The 18,877-nt window shown below is 33.9% G+C and overlaps 1 protein-coding gene across 1 annotated transcript in view; it reads left to right on the top strand.

Annotated features, from left to right (window-relative positions):
- Window positions 1–3,339: 3,339 nt before the first annotated feature.
- LOC115451528 (putative inorganic phosphate cotransporter) overlaps window positions 3,340–18,877 on the top strand; it is a 60,972-nt gene continuing 45,434 nt past the window's right edge. The window contains exon 1 of the mRNA XM_030179882.2: window positions 3,340–3,592. The gene's annotated coding sequence lies outside the window, so the exon portion shown is untranslated. The remainder of the gene's footprint in view (window positions 3,593–18,877) is intronic.

Here is an 18,877-nt window from a genome sequence, read left to right as displayed (position 1 = left end):
AGGCTAAATCTGAGGCTTCTGTATATTTCATGTTATCAATAAATATTATCTTTTGTATTTTTTTGTAATTAATATATGTATTGCTTATGAATATGCCTTCTTAATGAATTAGTTAATTAGGAGTAGGTAATTCTACTATTAGCCTGTGAAATTAGACATGCTGACATGGAATCCGTGATCAAAAATCCCTCCAACAACTGGTCGTTTAAACTAGGTCTTATTCTGCCCAAAAATATACCACACACTAATAAAGAGGGGGTGATGTTAAATATACTCACTCGGTGACCAACAGAGAAATGAAATTATAGAAGCTGGCCTGTTCATTGTATTTATTATATCGTTGATGATGCTGTATTCCCTCCTCACCCCATAGCTTACAGCAAAACACATTAGAATTAAACTAGTTCTCATTTTAAAATATCTTTTAAGAGCATTAAAAGAACAATACTACAGCAGCAATGGACTATGATAGTTTTTAACAAAATTGTTCCAGCGTTTTATATTTCCTTACTTACAATATTGCCTTCTTATTTGCTTTGCATTATGTTCTTGCCTTATGAATATTCTAATAGCGCAGAAGCGGTCGCAATTTTGTCATTTGCCTATACGGTAATTTCATGTTTATTTTTCAAAACTGTCGATGCAAAATCACTTTGACCAAATGTTGGTGAATTATTTATACTTTGGACAAACGAACAGCAAGGTTTGATGTTGAGTGATCTCCACTACCCATACATACTCACAATACCAGAAGATTTCATAAAGGAATAGGGATAAGGGCCGGAAGGTATTTATGCATAACAGCAAACCGTCATATCGCAGTTTACAAGAGCTTGTAGATAATACTATTTATATTTTATTGCAAGTGTATAAAGCCGAGTATGCTGTTTGCCTGATGGTAAGCGATACGGGTACCCATAGACAGTAGCAACACCATCCAAAACCTTGAATTACAAAGTATTGTTTGGTATTCCATTAAGCTGGTCACGCTGCGACATAAGATGTTAATTCTCCAATGCGCTGTATACGCTGGTTGCGATGGCCGTCAAATTAGAACATACACTGCTTGGCAATAGAAATAAACAATACGCTGTTACTTACCCAGGCCTTTCGCATGCCACCACCACTAAAATATATGCTGTCACAATTAACACGATATTATTAAAAGGCAAAAAATTGCCTAAACATTTTATCTTGGTAACACGTCATTATCTATAACCTTGAAATAGTTCTTTAGTGAAGTTGGAATTTTTTAAGTGCCCACTTAGTGTCGCTAAAGGCCTACTATACTATGTACTTGTATTAAGACTTCCTCAGAAAATATTAGTGTTATGTTTATTGTAAAAATATGCAGAGAAAACGGCTCTGATGATTCGTGAATAGAGATCATTGTCGTAAAATGGTCATAAAACCAGGGGAAATGTCTTTGCGGTTCCTATTGGGTCTACATATAGATTATACGAAATACATATCGGAAGGCTGTAACGTCTTCGAAACGTCGGGAGAAAATTGTAATATAAAAACCGCGAAAATATCCGCAAAATAGTTTGATTAAGGAGATACTTGTTTAAGGTTTTCAGCACGTTTCAAATGAAAGGACTGATTTGTGGCATGATGTAATCTCTGAATATTCTGTCCCTGACATTCTCACTGACAATCCGTTGATTGGCATAATTGATCGTCAAGAGACGTCAGTCGCTGAACATTTATGTTTTCTTTCACTTAACGTTATAGTAGCCATTTTTCTGTGTTAAATAATTAAAGTAAACCCATCAACAAAGTTGCAATTTGTCGTGTTTGTGTAACAATGTGCTATAATCTCAAAGATGTTACAAGGTCTTAGATAATAGCTGTTATCTTAAATATTTAATACAGCTGATTGCCGAGAAAAGAAAGCCTAATGCCCTTAAACAATGTCACCCAAAATAATGCTTAATATGCATACCACTAGGACTACGCTTGTCATTAGATGTTATGTTATTGATGATTTTAAATCTTAATTATTGCTGGACTAAAAAAAAAAATATTGCTTTGAATGACGAGACGAGCTTGTTGTTCACCTGGTGGTAAACGATACCGTCCATAAACAGAAGAAACATCATCCAACACCTTGGATTACAAAGTATTGTTTAGTATTCCACTGTGCTCGCCATCCTGACACATGAGTAAAGTCTTATTATGTCCAGTAGTTACACTGACTACCATGTTCTTCAAACTACGTGACTACACTGCTTCTTAGCGGTAGAAATAAACATTGCGGTGGTACCTACGCAGGCAGACTCTCCCATATGAGAGACCTACCACCAGTATAATCTGCCTAAACCTTACAATTAGAAAGTATGACTGCATTCTATTGCACTTCATTCGGAAGATATTAGACATCTCCTAATTACATTGTTATCTATCGTTTTCTAACAAATAACGAAAAACGAAATGTCGCGCGCATTTATCTGTATATTTATCTATGTCAAGTTTATTCATATTGTTTGTTTACAAGCGATATCGGATAAGTATTTTTCCGTAACAATTGTAAATACATCGGTAATACGTAATAAGGATTATTCTTGGAATGGATTTATTTCTTGTAATAACGATATTTATATAGGTACGTATTTTATAAAATTAAAAAGTTTAGATTGTATTAGAATTATTGTATTGGGAATAAATGTGGTGTGGTGTGGTGTATGTCACTGACATTTCGATTTATTATCCTTTTTTCTTTGATATGACATTTCGCATTTCCATCCTTTTTTGTTTAATAAAGAGCGCTATAACTGCGTTTAATTAACAAAAACAACTACTTTTTATCAAAAAACACTGGACGATATTGCAGATACGTCACTTACAACTTTATGCAGGCCGTTGTTCAGAAAATATTTTTTTGTAAATTTTATTATTTCTCACTTTACTTCATTTACAGAAACTGGAATTACCGATATATTTTATATACAAAAATCAAGTATATACTTACCAACCTATTTATAAATAGAAATGGCAAAAAAACTACGGAAAAATATTACTGGCCAAAAATGCTTCGCGCCAATTTTAAATTAGGAATAAAAATCGAAGGAGTTTAATATTACAAATATCCACATGTAAATCTATGTTAGATATCAACAGACTTGATTACCAACAGACAACTATTGATTGGTTGTTCTTGTTTATATTTTATTCGAACTGCCTACGCTGGCACTGACCGAATATAATTAACTTACCCGAGTACGTTTCCAGGGCGACACAAACAAACTAATTAGATAATGACAAATTAGTGTGGGAATAGCCCTATCAGCGGTCGCTTTCTGAGTTATCAGATATTTTAATTAATACTCTATTGTGGTGCCCGGTGCTCCCAGTCGAACCTAGGTGTTTGTGATATACGAACCTCTTTTTTGAATTTAAGAAAATTTTACGAACTTTTTGGTCTTTCAAGCAAAGAGGTTTAAGTAATTTCTCGTTGTAAATAAAATGATAAATAATAGTTGGCTCGCAAAATTATTTTGCAGCAAAATGTGAGTTCAGTGTCTTACGATAATTTGGAGTCCGCTAACGAGTGGACTCCGCTTTTTGAGCTCCAATCGTTCGTATAGTAAAGGTAAGTGAGATGAATAGACATAAAGATTTCTCATTGTAAAATACCTTACGAAATATTTTGAATGACATATAATATAGTGCATTTGGTTAATTAAAGCATAGCAAAGGCAACAATGATGCAAATCCTTGCCTTCTTGAAGCCTTAACCATAGCCAACCATAAAAAAATCATGCAATAATTTATTAATTTTGTCCTTTTCGCCGAACAGAATAAAAATGCGATGCACGAAACACATACCTATGCATTAATAAGTTAAGTGGAAAAAAACATAAAGAATACAAAAAATTTAAGCCCATATCACGTCCCATTAAATCCGCCGTAACATTCCATATTTCATAATAGTGGTAAACATAATTTGTTTCTCTGAACCGACCGAGGTAATGACCACAGTAGACATACTAGCAGATAAAATGCAAGTGGATGTGGGACATGCGAAATCTTCCACTGGGCAATAAGGTGCGGCTTGTATGCATAATCATTATGTTATTTGGAGTATAATTCGCGCAACCAGGCGTTTCATGACGAAATTCGTATCGATTTTATGTAGTTTGCGAAGAAAATGTGAATCGAAAATGTTACAAGAAGTTTAATATCGGGTTTATTTGTCGGTTTTATATTTTCTTATCTATTTCTTTATTACTGTATTTAATATTATATAGGATAAAAACACTTTTGGACTCAAGAATGAGTCAATACTATAATTCAAAATAGTTTTTGTTAAAGACTTTTCTTCAAAACCCATAGATATTATCAGAAAAATTACTGGCCACATCTGTACCTCCAATTCTACATTTAAAAAGTTATTTCTACAAAATTGTATTGTGAATATTATTATTATTGAGTTCAATGTTTAAAAATCGAATAGAATGTAAATTGTAAACACTGCATTTAGTGATATTAATGAGAGTCGTTATCGTGCACATAATATGGTGTTTAAAGTTTATATTTGTTTTATAAACAATGCGGGATGTGGTTAGTAAGTATATAATTTTTTTTTTGTTTATTAGCACCGAGTGTTGTACTTGTGTCCTTAATTGAAGTCTTTTTGCGTTTTTTACGAGTCGTGTAGATAAATATATAGAATTTACCTTTGACGGAACTAAATATCGTCTCGTATTAAGTATCAAAACATTAAACATTGTTCATTCCAATCAAAATCCCACAACACCAATAACAATCAGATTTAGTGCAATGGAGACCATGCAAGAATCAAACTCCTTACCTCCCGTCGAGCTGGCTATCCGCCCTACAAAATCATATCAAAAACCATTATAATTATATTTAATAAGCAAACATATTAAACAAAGCTTGCCCTTAACAGTTAGATAAAAACCCAGTGTCGAATGTAAATGCACTTTCATCGAGTCATTAGGACACTTGAGTGCAAGAATGTTTATTTATCGTTTTGCCGTCCTAAATTTTAATCACTTCATTAAATGGGAATAGGTGTTAGAATGCAGATGTGGATGTGTTTAAAATACTCAAGCAATTTATTGTAGGATTTACGTGCAACTTCCTTTGTACTTTTTTTAATAACCAGGTGTCACCTTTGTATTTTATGGATTTTTTTGAATGTACTAGGTAACCATGGCTTATTGTGGTTATATGTTAACAGGCATGCACTTGTTTTCTTACCAGCTATAAAATATTAGTTTACATAAAATTTAATATATTAAATTAAATGCTGTACAAACCAAGTTCCTTAGCCTTCCATTTCAAAAATAAAAACCATTTTTATCAATAATTTTTCCTTAAAGTTTTCCTGCTTTAAACAATTTTCTATTCAACGATTCAATTTAGTTTTGAAACGCAGTTTCCTTTTAAAGATACAAGTTATTGCGAATACAAGAGAAATAGGAAAACATAGCAAACAAGACATGAAGTAGTCGTCAGTTAAATAAATCGGTTTACCGTGACCGTGCCTAAGCGATTTTCAATGGATTGCACAATACTTCATCTGTATCTATAATGATAACTGTTTCTGTGTTATGAATTCAGGACCATTTTGTCATTGCGTTACTAAATAAAACTACATACTTATTTGAAAATAACACTTTAGAATAATTTTCTCGAACTGTAAATGTAAAAAAGTGTAAGTTTCGAACAAAATAAATAATAAAAAGTAAGTTAATTTTACACGCTCTAACGCCACTACTAATCCAAACTAGATCTCCAAAATAGACTCATGCACACGTCATATTAAACTACAAAATTATACAACTATCAAAAAAGTAAAAACCGGGATTTTCGGTGAAAATGTTAGCATAGGTGTAGACGAGTACCTACTCGTAAACCACATACCTACCTAGGTATATGGTTTAATTTATTAACGTAATGCTAAAATGACCCTGTATACTTATAAATACAGGTACCTACTTACCTACTCAGGTAAATACGTCATGTATTTTGTAAAAAAAATATTTTAACATGTGCAATCTATCCTATACAACGTAGGTGTCAGTAACTGAATACATGATAATCAGTTCGAATTGTTGCAATTTATATATGTTGAGAATAATTATATGTATATATCAATAAAATGTCTTAATAATAAAACTTAAAAAATACTATTGAACAGCGATACATTATTGAAAACACCTAAAAGGTATTGTAAAAAGTAAATATTAAGGGTATTTATAATATTTTATTGCATATTAAAATTGTATTTAAATAAAAACCTTAAATATTTTAGAACGCTGACAAAAAAGAACGAATATATATTTTTTCATTCATCTTCCACCGCAGCGTGGCGAGGGCCGATGCTTTTAATTTTAGACTCAGGAAGCCGTTGTCGTACTGCCAAGTGCCTGTCACTATTACTGTAATAAATAATTAAAATATTTTCGATTATTTGCGTGATTGATCGACTATTTTCAATACCTTTTTCTAGTCATGTGACATGAAGTAAAAGGTAAATAGACTTCGTGTAAAGAATTTATGATGTAGGTTTCCGTGTGTCCCAAAAACAAATTAAGATTTTATCTTTGCATTTTTTGTCCTGCAATAAACCGTACAGTCCTTTTAAATTAAAATCGTTTTCCGCAATATAGCGTGTGCTGTATTTTGTTGCAATCTATAAAAGAGATAGAGCATATTTCAGTGAGTATGCAGACTGTTAATAAATATTTTACTTAGTAATTCCCCATGAGCAAACATGGTTGTCAAACAATAATCTTAATCCGTTTACCATTATATTTATCCTGTAGTCCGAAGCTGTTAACAAAACAAAATATTCATAGAAATCGCACATCATTTTATTTATTTTACCCATGTCATGAAAAACATTTAGGCTTATTCAAAGATCACAGATCTGTCTTGTAAATATTGATAAAAAAACATTCTAACTCATATTTATTATGTGTAAGCTACTTTTTTTGGTGAGATTTAGATTACCCGAGATAACGTGCACACTCCCTCTTATGAGACGATGATAATTAAGTTTAGACTATTTTCTTTGAAAACAGAACGTTCGTTGTATAAACTTTTTTTGACAAATTGCGTGTAACGAAACAGTAACTATACGTACCGCTAAATATTCATACTAAAGGTTTAGTTTAAAAATACTGTCAGTTAAGTGAATAGAGGGTGCGTTGCATAACTGCCTACTCTTCCAAGATACAGCCGTGAGGTTACGATGTGTACTTTAGATAAGTAGGTAATAGAAACGAGGCTGTTACACGCATGTGCGTAAATATTATTTTTTCCTTTCCTTGCTTTAATGATGTGCAAACCTCTGTTGAGCGGTGATTTTAGTTTGTATGTTTAAATGTGCTGACACGGATGCGATAGTGTTAGGTGAGTTTCATAATATAAACATTGTGAGGAACAATTGTAATGGAGGAGCTTGACTTACTATACTCTATACACTACAACGTAACGTGGTTGTTTCCTGGTATACGAGAGACTGGGTAAACGCCACCGCAATGTCTATTTCTGCAACCAATACATTGTTGTATCAGTGTGCTTGAGATTGTAGCCAATATACATACTTACTCCACATTATGATACATATCTCATGTTTCTGCTTCGGTAGCGTAGTTGTACTGCATGGGCGGTACGGCAGCGCTCTGAGGTCCTGGGTTCGAATCCCGGGTCGGCAAAGTGATATTTGGGTGTTTCTGCTCAGTATCAGTCCGGAGTCTGGAATTTTTACTCGATATAGCGATAGGTTCGCCGTATCACATCAAGGGACGGAATACACTTGGCAAAAAGTGGGTGCCCTGGTTGCGCCTCTGCATACTCTTTCGGGGATAAATGCGTGATGTGTATATGTGTGTGTATGTGTGTGTGTATGTGTGTGTGTATGTGTCACCGTGAAGGTGCAATGAAATGTCACGCTTTTTAATTAAAAGTTCTTCATGTTGTTGCTATTTGATGGGCCATTTACATCAATTCGTATTTAAGTATTTTATCTTTGTTTACCGTTAAAAGCATCATTGGCGATCTAATTACTAAACCCAATTTCTTCACGAAATGAAATGTAAATATACCCGATAACACCTAAAAGTGTTGTTACTTATCACAAACATTATTAAGGCAAAAGTAACAGTAACTTTGACTGTCAATGAAGCAATTCCGCTACCATTGAGGATGGTACGGTATGCGCACGGCTTTACATGCATAAGTGAGCAGTAGCCAGGCTGTCTGCCGCGCCTGTTGCCATTACGGCTCCGAGGCGAGCCCTGCGTTGCAACAGAATCAATTACGCGAACCTTTTCATCGGTTATTGTTAACGTTTAGTTCTCCCGTAGGAAAGAGTTAATTGACGTACACAAGTTTTTTTTATAAAGCCACGTGAAAGCATCCCCAATGCAGCTGATGGTAAGTGGAGTGGGGTCCAGTAGAATGACGAGAGATGTCAGTCGACAGTCGACACAATTATGCCGGCCTGTTGGATCCAGATAAATATTGTATTAAAATAGCTCAGAGTTGAAATGATAAAAGGCACCCTATTATTATATGTGACCTAACATATGGGAAAATATGAGTTATAATAGAGGGGTTCGGTAGACACAGGTGTCTACTGATAAAAACGATGAGATGCTATATTATTTATTACACTTTATATGCAAAGAGTATAAAGGCGGATTTAATGCTGTAGGCATTCTCTACCAGTCAACCTTTAGGTGGTGCAGAGACTAAAGAAGGTGTACACAGCGATAGAAGGTACTGGACAAAATATTGACAAATAAAAGATTAATATAATTGTGTGACTAGTATATTATACGTAGGTAGGTACATATTTAACAAAAAAGCGGAGATAGCCTAGTTGGTTGTGGAACGGACTGCCTAGACGAATGTCCGCAGGTTCAAATCCCAAGGGCACACACCTCTGACTTTTTTAAAAAAATGATGTGTGTATTCTTTGTGAATTATCGCTTGCTTTAACGGTGAAGGAAAACATTGTGAGGAGACCTGCACACCTGAGAAGTACTCTATAGGAATTTCGAAGGTGTATGAAGTCTACCAATCCGCACTAGGCCAGCGTGGTGGACTTAGGTCTCAACTCTCTCAGTGGTATGACACTCCTGCCCAGCGGTGGGACAGTATAATACATGATCATTTTTATTACATCTCAGGGTAATTTGCGCAGTGTAGTATCAAATTGTGCTTTATAATGAATGTAATATGTTCCCAATATAAGAAAAAACGCTGTCAATAGCATTCAGGAATAATATAACTTTCTATTACGGAAAGCCTATATGAGCTCAGGAGATATTTTTCTTTTACGCTTCAAATATTTACAGCAATTTTTTTTTATATGTACACGGTAGACCTCACCGCACCTTATGGTAAGTGGAGTGGGGTCTAATGGAATATCGACTGATGAGAGATTACCCCTCGGCAGTCGACACAATTATGCCGGCCTGTTGAGGCCGGATATATACAGAATGATTCCGGAACGCGACACTTAAGTGAGCTACTATGGCGGGTTTTAACACCTTGTGTACGGTAGTCACTATTCGGGCGGATATTTATTTATCTTGGGACACAAACAGTTACACAATATGTATTGAATCAAATACAATACAATCAATACAATGAATAATAACTGTGTAACTCACAACGTTATCCTGAAATTAGTTTTAGACAAACTTTGGTGTTATAAGATATATATTATGTACTACCAATAAAATATATTTTTTTATTGTAGATGACAGTAACCGAGTTAAGTCCATACTAGGATCTCGTTAACTGATGTGAACACCTCGTATTGATGGGCGAAAGTTGCATTCGCGCTGCACCTATACGTTACTAGTTAACTCTAACCTTCGCGAGGTAGGCAGAGATTGTATAAACGACGTCAATGTAATCGATAGAAAGAGAATAAAACTTATTATAAAGAGAGAACAAAAGATTTACCATTGATATTATACTTATCTAATATAATAAGTATGTGATGTTACCAGGCTTGGATGTATTAAACGTAGAAATCACTGAATGAATTTGATTGCATTTATCTCGATAGAGTAAACAGAGAGTCTTTACGAAAGCCCTTTCACGGACAGAGATGCAAATAAAACATAGTTATTTTTAACATATTAGCGGTTTTGCTTCTAAAATATATGCTTCGGAGCATTTAAACGCAGAAATAACATTATTAGTTCATAAAAGCGGCTTCTCGTGTGGCATAAGTATATGAATGCACCTTTTCCAAAATGATCAGAGCCTTAATTTCACTCAAAACCTATATATTAACAATGTAAGAGATATTAAATTCCCGTTGTTTTTCATTGTACCGGAAATTGAACTAAGGACATAATATCATAGGCCGCATCATTTATTGGGCGATAAAATGTGCATAAACGTTTGAAATATGCGATAGAGTTTCCATTACGAGTAAATTAATTAAAATGCCTTTAAGATTATCTTTATGTGAATCCGGTAAAGATATTTATATTGGTATTATAAATGTAAAATTATGTTTGTTTATTTAATAGTTCTTGACTCGATTACTGAACCAAATCTGATGAAGCTGCAGGTGACAAGGTGCGGTAAAGATGAATTTTATATATAATTTTTTTTTATTTTCTTTTAATATTTTTTTTTAATATGACCGAAGACTGAATCGCATAGCTAATAGTTATGACCCTTTGTTTCTTTGTAAATAAAAAATAGCTATAAACTTTCCAAAATGCAGAGTTACAATTAAAAAGGAGGATTGAATGTCGTAAGACCCGTTATGGCCTTTCGTGTCTGTAAATAAAAAATAACCATAAAATTTTCAAAATGTAGAATTATCAAAAAAATATTTTATAAGTCTATCAATTGCACCCGATGCAGATAATTTTTATGCTAGATTGACAATCCTATCAAAACAAGCGATAGCTTCGATAATCTGACACCTTAAAATCACTCAAAAGTCCTAAATGTTTCTATTTTACAATAGTCACTGACATCAATTGATTTATCCGCTCCAAAAGTCACATCCAACGACGCCACTAGTCTAACATGTATGAAAAACAACATGGAAAAATCGTAAAAGCCATGTCGTATTTCAATTGTTTAAGTACATTATTGTTTAGCAATGTTTAGAACAACACCGGAAAACTTGTGCATTGATTGTAATTTATATTTATTTGTTTATGTGTTATTAGAATAGACATTAACTACGTTGTATGCGAGAGTTTGTGTATCATCTTTGTTTCTATTTATTGCTAAGCAAAATATATAACCAGTTATGGCTCTATAGAAATATCCCTATAGAAATATAATTACTTAGCAAAGTTCGGAGTAATGCTATGATAATAGCTCTGTTTCTCAGTGTTTTCGCAGTGCGTGGGCGCAGGATATAATGAGGTTCTGTGAGCATTTAAGTTATTGAAAGTCGATGGAAGGGTTAGATGTAAAAAGAAACAAAATATTATCTTTATGACGTCCCGGAGTATTATCATGCTCCTAAAAGTAAGATGAAACGGGAACCCCACTGTGCGTTAATTTTTATGCATTTCCATATTTGAAACATGGAATATTTTAAGCAAATTTCATTGCTGATTTCACGAAAGAACTACTTTTTCTTATTTTTTGCTATTACGTAAAATAATGGTTAAAATCGCACATACTAAAATACCCTATTGCCGACACTGTGCGGCAGGCGCACTTTGCGTCCTAATGGTTGATTAATTACATAAGTGTAGTTAGCAGGCAATATAAGAATGGTGTAGTCCTTAGAGAATAAATTTCAAAGCGGGAAGGTGATAGCAAATTGTTCCTTAACAACGATTTTCTGTGGAAAAGTACAGTCTAGTTATCTCGACTATTTCATCCAGCAGAAAGTTTTGTCTATAAGATGACTTTTTCATTGCTTGAATGTCGAGACGAGCTTGCCGTTCGCGTTATGGTAAGCGATACGACTGCTCATTAATAGAAGAAACACCATCCTTGAATTACAAAGTATTGTTTGGTATGCTACTGCGTTCGCCTTCCTGAGATATGAGATGTTAAATCTTATTATGTCCAGTAGTTACAATGACAACAAAGACTTTACCATAAAAAATACTTCTCAAGCTATTATTTACTTTCGTATTCCTTTCTTAAGAGAACGTTAGCACATCTGTATTACCTTTTTTGTATTGTGGATCTTTCTGGGCGTTGTCCTTCTCATGTGGATTCTTATTTATCGACGTATAATTAAAAAAATGGTTGGACGACCTTGACAGCACATTCAAAATATATTTCTTAAAGTGCGTCAAATTTATGGATTGTTCCAATTCATTAACACACCATATTACAAGTAACAACGTTATAGGTGATAATGCGAAATGATTAGGAGCGGTTCTGAGAAGCTCGCCGGTTCTGTTTTCCAACAATCGTGTTAAAGATGATTAAGTCACGATTTTAGCGGGAATAACGATGCACCTCTTTGACAATATTATTGATAGTCTTGCTTTGATTCGAGCCATTAGTAGAATATAATTTAATACGCGAGTGAACAGTTCGCTAATTATATTCCTTGACGCCAATGATATGATTGGCTAGTTTACCGCTATACTGGGCACATCATCCATTTTCAAATTTGTTAGTTTTGAATTTTGCTAAACTAAATATTCAATTAATAAGTACTAACCCTATGAGGGCATATAATCCGATTCCTGCCGGCTTCCATTTAGTCAAATCTAATTAACATTAGAACGATTTCCAGATAGCATTTATGCATAATATTATAATTAGTACCTAAGTTGGGTCGTTTTGCCTCATAGAAATGTTCATTCTTCGCCACTGAAACCTTCCCAGAAGTAGAGGCCTGTGTCTTACAGTGGGACAATATACAATACCGGACAAATATTATAGCGATATCTAAAGACTGAGCAAGTTGATAGAAATACTGCACCTACTATTCTATTGCAGTATTTATACATAAATACATTAATATACCTACAGAAAAATAATAAATAAATTAACATATTAAATAGAATAATGAACAATGGCACATAAGTTGTACCTAACCAGATATTCAGGAAACGATTACATTTGTGTACATACTTATTTGTCTAATATAGTACATACATTCATATATAGTAGCACGCTTTTTCCCTATTAGGTGTAGGTGTGACACACTCACATTTCGCCGGCTATGTTTGGTCCCATGTTATAAAGGGTAGGCCAATTGCCATTTACCGAGCACCTTTCCAGATTTGCTTTGCTCAACTCGGAATTCAAACCGGAGATCTTAGCGCAACAGTCGAACCGCGCACGCAATCTAACTACGCCACTGAGGCATTCTATACCATATTTGCTTTATTTAGATAAATGCATATTCTGAATGCATTCTTTGATCACGCCTTAAATTATACACTAGGTATGGTTGTCGAAAAAAGGAACAACGGATATCAATTTGTGTCAATAAAATTGCTTGAAAGTCGGACTAGGTTGTGGGCAAAAAGTTTGCGGTTACATTACGAAATGACCTGAGGCGAGAACGCACGTTTAAATGGTTTATGTTCTTTATCCTGATATACAGGGTGTTTTTAATAAGTATTTTTTTTATTTATTTAAAACTTTATTGTACACCATAAATATAAAAAAAAAACAAGACAAATATGTATACATACGGTAGAAGTAAAAAAAGATCTTAAAGTCACTTTACAATTAGTTACTCTAACCGTAGATGTAAAATAAAAAAGTGTACAAAATAAATATTAGTAAAAAATAATTTTCATTTTATGTGCCCGAACACATTTACTACTATGCGAAAAGGATTTGTCGGAGCCGTAACTTTAGACTTTCAGTCAGAAATACAATCACGCACACACTATATTCGCACTAAACTACAAAATTATCAAAAAATCGCAAAACTAAAACCGTTTTTTTACGGAAAATCATTATTCATAGATGATTTTCGACACAATGTTACCAGAGGTAAAGACGAATATATAGTTAATTTAGAATGGCAAAGATACACTTCTAAGACTCTGTATAGTACACTCCATAATTTTGTTAGCATTTAATATTATTTTCAACAAATTAAGGACGATAATTAAGATTTTATCGATAAAGCCTAGTGTTAGCTAGTTATTTCGCATGAAATTTTCTTAGTATAGTAAACATTTGTCAGCAGGTCTGTCTGTTGTCTATGCATAAATCTAGAATATATATTAATGGAGAATTTTACTAAAATTCATTCACTATACTGGAATTAGCTTACAAATACTTTTTCAAATTATCACAGTTGTAAAATTTGTAGTATTTATCACCTAATTATTATATTTCATTTCGCTTACAATAGAGGCGAAATCTGCATTAAAATACATCCTAAAGTTTTTAGGTAAAACGCGAATAAATAGACAGAGGGACTCTACATATCTATTAGTAAAGATATTGAGAAAATAATCAGTTAAGTAATAAAACATTAATATTGCAAACAGTATGAGATGGTTTTGCAATTGTGGTATTCCAAACGCACAGGAAAACAGTACCGAGAAAGTGATATGTATCAAGGCCGCAAGAAAAGCAATTAAGTTTTATATTTTTTGTTGTCTGAGACGAGTTTGGGAATAACCCGACTGTTCACTAAGATGTAGTCGTTTATTACTAAACGTAAGCTGCAATAAATTGGGACAAAATATTGGCCGAATTGGGAACCTGCTTTTTGTGGCGGTTACAGTCTGCAATTACTTGAAGCCAGTTTGAAGAACATTGTAGCTAATGTAACTACTGGACATAATAAGACTTAACATTTCATGTCTCAGGACGGCGAGTGCAGTAGAATGCCAAATACTTTGTAATTTAAGGTGTTGGATGGTGTTTCTACTGTTTATAGGCAGTCGTATCGCTTACCATCTGGCGAACGGTAAGCTCGTATCGTCATTCAAACAATAAAAGATAGGTCCCACTAGAGAATAATAATTGAAATAGATATATTAATGAATAGAGAAATTCTCGGTTCGAAGTCGACTCTTAACCGGAGTCTTGGAAGACAAGAAAGAAAACCGATGCTTATTTTTTCATGAGACACAGAGCTTAAAATTGTTAAAATGAATGTAGTTGAAGCTAGTGTTAACATGAATTCATCATTATATTAATCGATTTGGTAATTGATTGAAGCGCTTGCCTTAATCATAACTAATACGTCTAGTTTATTAACTTGTAAGAACCGCGTACCAATTTATTATTAAAAATAAATCAACAAATGTTTATAGAACTAGTATATTTGTATTAATATATGTATTGTCTTATTTATATTTTATATACACCCCATATAGTGTCACCTCTGCATCACCCAAAGGCTGAATGTTAGAGAATGCCTCAAGCTTTAAGTCCACCTGTATATATTTACTGTATTTTTATACGACCACAGCAAAATGAAATAGCGACCTACGTGGGCTACTATGGCGGGTTTTAACACCTTGTGTACTTAAATTAAATGAATGAATAAATTAATAAAGGAAATTAAACGCCAATGCTTCTAAAGATCACATTATTACACACAATTTGAAACGAAGCGCTTGGCTTGTCAAAGTTTGATTGTCAGTTAGTCAATTACGTCCTTGCATGATGATCAATCATTCGAAAGTCATGGCTTGATACTGATATACAGAAAGTACATCGTGGCACTAATAATATTCGCCGGCGAGATAGCCATGAGAAAATGTAATCAGGTGAAATTTATTTTAGCACGAAGACATTCATTAGTTTTGTCAAACATCTTTGTGTATTTGCTATTGGTATTTTTAATGATACACTATTTTTTTGCATTGGTTATTGACCCGACCATCCTACTAATATTATAACGGACGAAACCGCGAGCAAAAGCTAGTTAATGGAGTTCTTGAAGAAAAATTGAATATCACAATCTTTATACAATCGTTGGCATCGGGTATGGTCCAGATCGATTCGATGAATTATAGGTAAAACCCAACAGTTTTGCCAATGTATTCTAGATCTTAACCAAGTTCACTTACGTTATGTATCTGGCTGAGAAGTGGCGAAGGGACTGTTTTATCCGAAACCTGTTGGCTTTTTTTTATCAATACTACTTAGCAAAGTCGCAGAAGGTTGCTGGATGCGGGCCGGTTCCAATAGATCGATCTGAAAATCTTTGGGAAAGGCTCATGTTCAGCAGTAGCCATCCTGTGATGATGATCACTTAGTAGCAAAAGTACCATAAAATCATTTCACGAAAGATTAAAAAACGTATAAACAATACCAATAAATCAACACAGTAATTCAAACCGGAATAAACCGGATCAATCTGGACTAATCCAGTTTTTCGTGTGCCGCAACAGCGATTATGCTAATTTTGCAATTCTAATGTCACAATGAAACCGATTGTCCGGCGGTTTCCTTTCAGCTGTATTACGTCGCAAGGCTGAATAGCGACCCTGCGTGATATTGATTTTAGATGTTTTACTCGGAATCATGAAAAACTCTTTTTGTTAGTTTCGTTTATGACTATTTATAGCTGAGGTTCTTTGGCAATATTTCAAATAAGGCCCTTTGTGTCGATAAAAACTTATTGTATCCAGGTAGTGTTATTTCCTGCGTATAAGTCAAGGAGTCTATTTATTAGTTTCTAGTACGGCCTATAGTAAAAATCACACAATATTAATGTATATGTAAATTTAAATATAGAATATCACTAAATGAATTGATCACGAAGCCCTTCTAACCGGAACACAATAGTGCTCGAGCAGTGATTGCTTGTGAAAATACACAATGTAGTGATACCTACCTAAGTAGACCTTCAATTTTTTACGAAGACAGCAAAGTGACTCCACAGCACCTGATGGTAAGTGGAGTGGGGTCCAACAGAATGTCGACTGACAAGAGTTGATTACCCCTCGGCAGTCGACACAATTATACCGGCCTGTTGGAACCGGATATAAACAGGATGATATTGGAACGCGACACTCTTACGTGTGCCACTTTGGTGGGTTTTAACACTTTGTGTACGGTGATCGCTATCCAAGCGGATATAAAATATATCCCACCAGCAAACTACTTATATCCGTGCCTATCATCTAATGAGTATATAAATATATACTAATTTACAAGTGACTGAATGATGTACTCACGTTATTTCAGAGTTTACACTACATTTGGCCCAGTTCTTTGAACTGGCAAATTTATTTGTTGAACGATCATCATCGGGAATCACTCTAAATACACACAATCGTTAGGTCGCTTAATATGTTTTAAGTAATATTATTTAAGGTGCAATTTCAAATGGACTAAACAGACTTATAGAATTGTTTGACTTCAATAGAACCAATTTTTTCTTTGCTGTATGTCGGAATAATTAAAGCCTATGTTTTTTGTATAAATCAATTGTAGTTTTGTGTCAATAAAATTATTCTTATTACCTAAGTAAGATATTAGTTTTTTTATATATTTTAAGACAAAGTCTGCTTACAATTGGTATTATATTTTCATTAGCTTTATTTATTTATTAATTCGTAACAAATCTCCTTTCTATTTTAATATTTTTTTTGTACGCTACCGTCTATGTTTTTATAAGTTGTGCCTCTTTTTTTTTAACAGCTATAGGTTATATTTTAACCCTGGTAGACTTTTAATAATTTCAAAGAAATTAAAGAATAAAATATATCCCAAAAATATTTTAAAGGAGATATTTTTATTTTGCCAGGGAAACATATCTGTTCCATTGTTATAAAAAATTAAAATAAATCCACCAGACTCAAAAATGAACAATTAAAGACATATTACCTTTTTAGCTTGCAATTGTAACCTGCTCGGATCATCAGCCTTCGTCTGAACTGAGGATTGGATTGTAAATTTAAATTACATTAGGATGTGTAATGTAGACGAGTTAACAGTACTTGGTTATAACATCGAGCTATGGATACGACAACGATAGGTCACATAGCCGTACAAGATGCTGGTGGTAGTATATATTTTAAATCCGCCCGGATAGCGACCACCGTACTCGAGGTGTTACCCGCCATAGTGGCCCGCGTAAATGTGTCGCGTTCCGGGATCAGCCTGTGTATAACCGGTTCCAACAGGCCGGCATGATTGTGTCGAGTGTTGAGAGGTAATCATCTCTCGTCATTCATTCTATTGGATTGGTGCTGTGGCGTCACTTTGTCTTGCAAGTATAAAAGAAAAGGATTTAAAGGACGCTCTTCATGGCTTAAGTTTACCGATTATTTTTAATACTACAGCACAGATATATCACAATATCCACAATTACATATAAAATAAAGACTCCCGGTACATCTGTCTGAACGCGACAAACTCAAAAACTAACAAATGGATTTCGATGTTTGGTATGGATTGAGACCGGTTGTAATTGAATGGTTTAAAGTTACGGTAGCCAGTTTATCGCAATAGCATATTTTAACTAATGACGGACGCGATTATTAACGTGGTTGCAAGTAATTAGCAAATATGATTTCATTATTTGTACGGATTAGTTATTCTAAGACATGTTAGAAAATACAAAAATAACTGCAATATACGGATTGCGATACCGCTTTGCCTATTTCCAATATAAGATATTTGCGTTTGGATGAGGTTCCGTCCGCGTTCATAATAATAATATAGGTCAAAGAATTTTCAAAATTAGAATAGTCGTTATAGAGATTTTCCTTACTTGTTCCCTTTACATCACCATTTTCTGATACACAGGGACTGTTAAAGTATTGCGTGAGCAGAATGTTACCATAAATCCCCCGGCTCCCTTGTCAGCAAAAGTAAGCTCATACCGCCCTCTCCAGTACTTACTTAAACATACGTCAAATAGGCAGTAAATCTATTCAAATTTCTTTATTACTATTCATAAAAAAATATTACTGACGTAATCATTATTTAGAACCCTGTACGC

Source organism: Manduca sexta, chromosome 12 (assembly GCF_014839805.1).
Source record: "Manduca sexta isolate Smith_Timp_Sample1 chromosome 12, JHU_Msex_v1.0, whole genome shotgun sequence".
Taxonomy (NCBI): domain Eukaryota; kingdom Metazoa; phylum Arthropoda; class Insecta; order Lepidoptera; family Sphingidae; genus Manduca; species Manduca sexta.
Note: the sequence above shows the minus strand (reverse complement) of the source record. Positions and strands in the feature narration are given on the sequence as shown.